The following is a 6,403-nucleotide window of genomic DNA, read 5'->3' as shown; positions in this document are numbered from 1 at the left end:
GGATGACTTGTGTGACCTCATGTTCTCAGCGCCTGTAGCAATTACAGTGATTAACTTCAGTGTCACAGTCATTCTTCAATTACATGTAATTATCCCCCACCATAACCTGCTGTCACTGGTACAGCTCAGAGACAACTGAAAGTTTAGAGAAAGAAAATGGGTGTGTTTAAGGAGAAAGCAGCCGACTGTAGACGGAAGTTGAAGAGTGAAGTTGCGGGAGGTTGCATCTGCGACAGCCGGAAGTCGGACACTGATGTAGTTTTCAGATCAACATGGCAGCGTTGCCGTGGTTTATAACAGATGTTCTTCATAATGTCTCCAACTCCCATATTAAACACCACACGCTGCACATGTGCAGGGCCGGGCCGACCAATAAGAGACATATGCGGCCACTAACATTTAAAATGTTAGTGGTGTTGGAGGGGTTGAAACCAAATCTTACTTAGAACCCAGCACTGTATGTGTGTGTATATTGTCCAATCAATAACTGAGAGAGAGCCACAATATCACATTAATTTGTATATATCCACTGTATACTTGAATAGTGGCAAAGTTGGTTCCTGTTTCAGTCAAGTCTTTGGTCACATTTGCAAAAACACAGACTGATTGGTTGACAATAGAGCCTCCCACAATGCAGGTAATGGCTGAGAGAATGCAGTTGGTGAAGAGCAACTGCAGAAACTTTCAGTCAACTACAGTGAAACCTTCATGGCCTTTCATCACATGATTTTTGTAAAGTTCATGCAGTCTACATGTAGAGGCAAGTCAGAGAATTTTACCCTATAATGCAATAATATATTGCAGTGACCAACAATGGTCATGACATGACAAAAGTGATCCGCTCGAACGTGCCCAGGCTTGCTTTCTCTCCTCCCTCTCCCTCTCTCTCTCTCTCTCTCTCTCTCTCTCTCTCTGTCTCTCTCTCTCTCTCTCCCCCTCTCTCGCTCTCTCTCTCTCTCTCTCTCTCTCTCTCTCTCTCTCTCTCTCTCTCTCTCTCTCTCTCTCTCTCTCTCTCTCTCTCTCTCTCTCTCTCTCTCTCTCTCTCTCTCTCTCTCTCTCTCTCTCTCTCTCAATTCAATTCAAATTCAATTCAAGGGGCTTTATTGGCATGGGAAACATGTGTTAACATTGCCAAAGCAAGTGAGGTGATATTATACAAAAGTGAATACAAATTAACAGTAAACATTACACATACAGAAGTTTCAAAACAATAAAGACATTACAAATGTTATATTATATATATACAGTGTTGTAACAATGTACAAATGGTTAAAGCACACAAGTTAAAATAAATAAGCATAAATATGGGTTGTATTTACAATGGTGTTTGTTCTTCACTGGTTGCCCTTTTCTTGTGGCAACAGGTCACAAATCTTGCTGCTGTGATGGCACACTGTGGAATTTCTCCCAGTAGATATGGGAGTTTATCAAAATTGGATTTGTTTTCAAATTCTTTGTGGATCTGTGTAATCTGAGGGAAATATGTCTCTCTAATATGGTCATACATTGGGCAGGAGGTTAGGAAGTGCAGCTCAGTTTCCACCTCATTTTGTGGGCAGTGTGCACATAGCCTGTCTTCTCTTGAGAGCCATGTCTGCCTACGGCGGCCTTTCTCAATAGCAAGGCTATGCTCACTGAGTCTGTACATAGTCAAAGCTTTCCTTAAGTTTGGGTCAGTCACAGTGGTCAGGTATTCTGCCACTGTGTACTCTCTGTTTAGGGCCAAATAGCATTCTAGTTTGCTCTGTTTTTTTGTTAATTCTTTCCAATGTGTCAAGTAATTATCTTTTTGTTTTCTCATGATTTGGTTGGGTCTAATTGTGCTGTTGTCCTGGGGCTCTGTGGGGTGTGTTTGTGTTTGTGAACAGAGCCCTAGGACCAGCTTGCTTAGGGGACTCTTCTCCAGGTTCATCTCTCTGTAGGTGATGGCTTTGTTATGGAAGGTTTGGGAATCGCTTCCTTTTAGGTGGTTGTAGAATTTAACGGCTCTTTTCTGGATTTTGATAATTAGTGGGTATCGGCCTAATTCTGCTCTGCATGCATTATTTGGTGTTCTACGTTGTACACGGAGGATATTTTTGCAGAATTCTGCATGCAGAGTCTCAATTTGGTGTTTGTCCCATTTTGTGAAATCTTGGTTGGTGAGCGGACCCCAGACCTCACAACCATAAAGGGCAATGGGCTCTATGACTGATTCAAGTATTTTTAGCCAGATCCTAATTGGTATGTTGAAATTTATGTTCCTTTTGATGGCATAGAAGGCCCTTCTTGCCTTGTCTCTCAGATCGTTCACAGCTTTGTGGAAGTTACCTGTGGTGCTGATGTTTAGGCCGAGGTATGTATAGTTTTTTGTGTGCTCTAGGGCAACGGTGTCTAGATGGAATTTGTGGTCCTGGTGACTGGACCTTTTTTGGAACACCATTATTTTGGTCTTACTGAGATTTACTGTCAGGGCCCAGGTCTGACAGAATCTGTGCAGAAGATCTATGTGCTGCTGTAGGCCCTCCTTGGTTGGTGACAGAAGCACCAGATCATCAGCAAACAGTAGACATTTGACTTCGGATTCTAGTAGGGTGAGACCGGGTGCTGCAGACTGTTCTAGTGCCCGCGCCAATTCGTTGATATATATGTTGAAGAGGGTGGGGCTTAAGCTGCATCCCTGTCTCACCCCACGACCCTGTGTGAAGAAATGTGTGTGTTTTTTGCCAATTTTAACCGCACACTTGTTGTTTGTGTACATGGATTTTATAATGTCGTATGTTTTACCCCCAACACCACTTTCCATCAATTTGTATAGCAGACCCTCATGCCAAATTGAGTCGAAGGCTTTTTTGAAATCAACAAAGCATGAGAAGACTTTGCCTTTGTTTTGGTTTGTTTGGTTGTCAATTAGGGTGTGTAGGGTGAATACATGGTCTGTTGTACGGTAATTTGGTAAAAAGCCAATTTGACATTTGTTCAGTACATTGTTTTCATTGAGGAAATGTACGAGTCTGCTGTTAATGATAATGCAGAGGATTTTCCCAAGGTTACTGTTGACGCATATTCCACGGTAGTTATTGGGGTCAAATTTGTCTCCACTTTTGTGGATTGGGGTGATCAGTCCTTGGTTCCAAATATTGGGGAAGATGCCAGAGCTAAGGACGATGTTAAAGAGTTTTAGTATAGCCAATTGGAATTTGTTGTCTGTATATTTGATCATTTCATTAAGGATACCATCAACACCACAGGCCTTTTTGGGTTGGAGGGTTTTTATTTTGTCCTGTAACTCATTCAAGGTAATTGGAGAATCCAGTGGGTTCTGGTAGTCTTTAATAGTTGATTCTAGGATTTGTATTTGATCATGTATATGTTTTTGCTCTTTATTCTTTGTTATAGAGCCAAAAAGATTGGAGAAGTGGTTTACCCATACATCTCCATTTTGGATAGATAATTCTTCGTGTTGTTGTTTGTTTAGTGTTTTCCAATTTTCCCAGAATTGGTTAGAGTCTATGGAGTCTTCAATTACATTGAGCTGATTTCTGATGTGCTGTTCCTTCTTTTTCCGTAGTGTATTTCTGTATTGTTTTAGTGATTCACCATAGTGAAGGCGTAGACTCAGGTTTTCCGGGTCTCTATGTTTTTGGTTGGACAGGTTTCTCAATTTATTTCTCAGATTTTTGCATTCTTTATCAAACCATTTGTCATTGTTGTTCATTTTCTTCGGTTTTCTATTTGAGATTTTTAGATTTGATAGGGAAGCTGAGAGGTCAAATATACTGTTAAGATTTTCTACTGCCAAGTTTACACCTTCACTATTGCAGTGGAACATTTTACCCAGGAAGTTGTCTAAAAGGGATTGAATTTGCTGTTGCCTAATTGTTTTTTGGTAGGTTTCCAAACTGCATTCCTTCCATCTATAGCATTTCTTAATGTTACTCAGTTCCTTTGGCTTTGATGCCTCATGATTGAGTATTGCTCTGTTCAAGTAGACTGTGATTTTGCTGTGGTCTGATAGGGGTGTCAGTGGGCTGACTGTGAACGCTCTGAGAGACTCTGGGTTGAGGTCAGTGATAAAGTAGTCTACAGTGCTACTGCCAAGAGATGAGCTATAGGTGAACCTACCATAGGAGTCCCCTCGAAGCCTACCATTGACTATGTACATACCCAGCGTGCGACAGAGCTGCAGGAGTTGTGACCCGTTTTTGTTGGTTATGTTGTCATAGTTGTGCCTAGGGGGGCATCTCTCTCTCTCTCTCTCTCTCTCTCTCTCTCTCTCTCTCTCTCTCTCTCTCTCTCTCTCTCTCTCTCTCTCTCTCTCTCTCTCTCTCTCTCTCTCTCTCTCTCTCTCTCTCTCTCTCTCTCTCTCTCTCTCTCTCTCTCTCTCTCTCTCTCTCTCTCTCTCTCTCAATTCAATTCAAATTCAATTCAAGGGGCTTTATTGGCATGGGAAACATGTGTTAACATTGCCAAAGCAAGTGAGGTAGATATTATACAAAAGTGAATACAAATTAACAGTAAACATTACACATACAGAAGTTTCAAAACAATAAAGACATTACAAATGTTATATTATATATATACAGTGTTGTAACAATGTACAAATGGTTAAAGCACACAAGTTAAAATAAATAAGCATAAATATGGGTTGTATTTACAATGGTGTTTGTTCTTCACTGGTTGCCCTTTTCTTGTGGCAACAGGTCACAAATCTTGCTGCTGTGATGGCACACTGTGGAATTTCTCCCAGTAGATATGGGAGTTTATCAAAATTGGATTTGTTTTCAAATTCTTTGTGGATCTGTGTAATCTGAGGGAAATATGTCTCTCTAATATGGTCATACATTGGGCAGGAGGTTAGGAAGTGCAGCTCAGTTTCCACCTCATTTTGTGGGCAGTGTGCACATAGCCTGTCTTCTCTTGAGAGCCATGTCTGCCTACGGCGGCCTTTCTCAATAGCAAGGCTATGCTCACTGAGTCTGTACATAGTCAAAGCTTTCCTTAAGTTTGGGTCAGTCACAGTGGTCAGGTATTCTGCCACTGTGTACTCTCTGTTTAGGGCCAAATAGCATTCTAGTTTGCTCTGTTTTTTTGTTAATTCTTTCCAATGTGTCAAGTAATTATCTTTTTGTTTTCTCATGATTTGGTTGGGTCTAATTGTGCTGTTGTCCTGGGGCTCTGTGGGGTGTGTTTGTGTTTGTGAACAGAGCCCTAGGACCAGCTTGCTTAGGGGACTCTTCTCCAGGTTCATCTCTCTGTAGGTGATGGCTTTGTTATGGAAGGTTTGGGAATCGCTTCCTTTTAGGTGGTTGTAGAATTTAACGGCTCTTTTCTGGATTTTGATAATTAGTGGGTATCGGCCTAATTCTGCTCTGCATGCATTATTTGGTGTTCTACGTTGTACACGGAGGATATTTTTGCAGAATTCTGCATGCAGAGTCTCAATTTGGTGTTTGTCCCATTTTGTGAAATCTTGGTTGGTGAGCGGACCCCAGACCTCACAACCATAAAGGGCAATGGGCTCTATGACTGATTCAAGTATTTTTAGCCAGATCCTAATTGGTATGTTGAAATTTATGTTCCTTTTGATGGCATAGAAGGCCCTTCTTGCCTTGTCTCTCAGATCGTTCACAGCTTTGTGGAAGTTACCTGTGGTGCTGATGTTTAGGCCGAGGTATGTATAGTTTTTTGTGTGCTCTAGGGCAACGGTGTCTAGATGGAATTTGTGGTCCTGGTGACTGGACCTTTTTTGGAACACCATTATTTTGGTCTTACTGAGATTTACTGTCAGGGCCCAGGTCTGACAGAATCTGTGCAGAAGATCTATGTGCTGCTGTAGGCCCTCCTTGGTTGGTGACAGAAGCACCAGATCATCAGCAAACAGTAGACATTTGACTTCGGATTCTAGTAGGGTGAGACCGGGTGCTGCAGACTGTTCTAGTGCCCGCGCCAATTCGTTGATATATATGTTGAAGAGGGTGGGGCTTAAGCTGCATCCCTGTCTCACCCCACGACCCTGTGTGAAGAAATGTGTGTGTTTTTTTGCCAATTTTAACCGCACACTTGTTGTTTGTGTACATGGATTTTATAATGTCGTATGTTTTACCCCCAACACCACTTTCCATCAATTTGTATAGCAGACCCTCATGCCAAATTGAGTCGAAGGCTTTTTTGAAATCAACAAAGCATGAGAAGACTTTGCCTTTGTTTTGGTTTGTTTGGTTGTCAATTAGGGTGTGTAGGGTGAATACATGGTCTGTTGTACGGTAATTTGGTAAAAAGCCAATTTGACATTTGTTCAGTACATTGTTTTCATTGAGGAAATGTACGAGTCTGCTGTTAATGATAATGCAGAGGATTTTCCCAAGGTTACTGTTGACGCATATTCCACGGTAGTTATTGGGGTCAAATTTGTCTCCACTTT

The sequence above is a fragment of the Salvelinus namaycush genome, chromosome 23 (genome assembly GCF_016432855.1).
Source record: "Salvelinus namaycush isolate Seneca chromosome 23, SaNama_1.0, whole genome shotgun sequence".
NCBI lineage: Eukaryota > Metazoa > Chordata > Actinopteri > Salmoniformes > Salmonidae > Salvelinus > Salvelinus namaycush.
The sequence above is the reverse complement of the archived record's forward strand: the minus strand, read 5'-3'. Positions refer to the sequence as shown.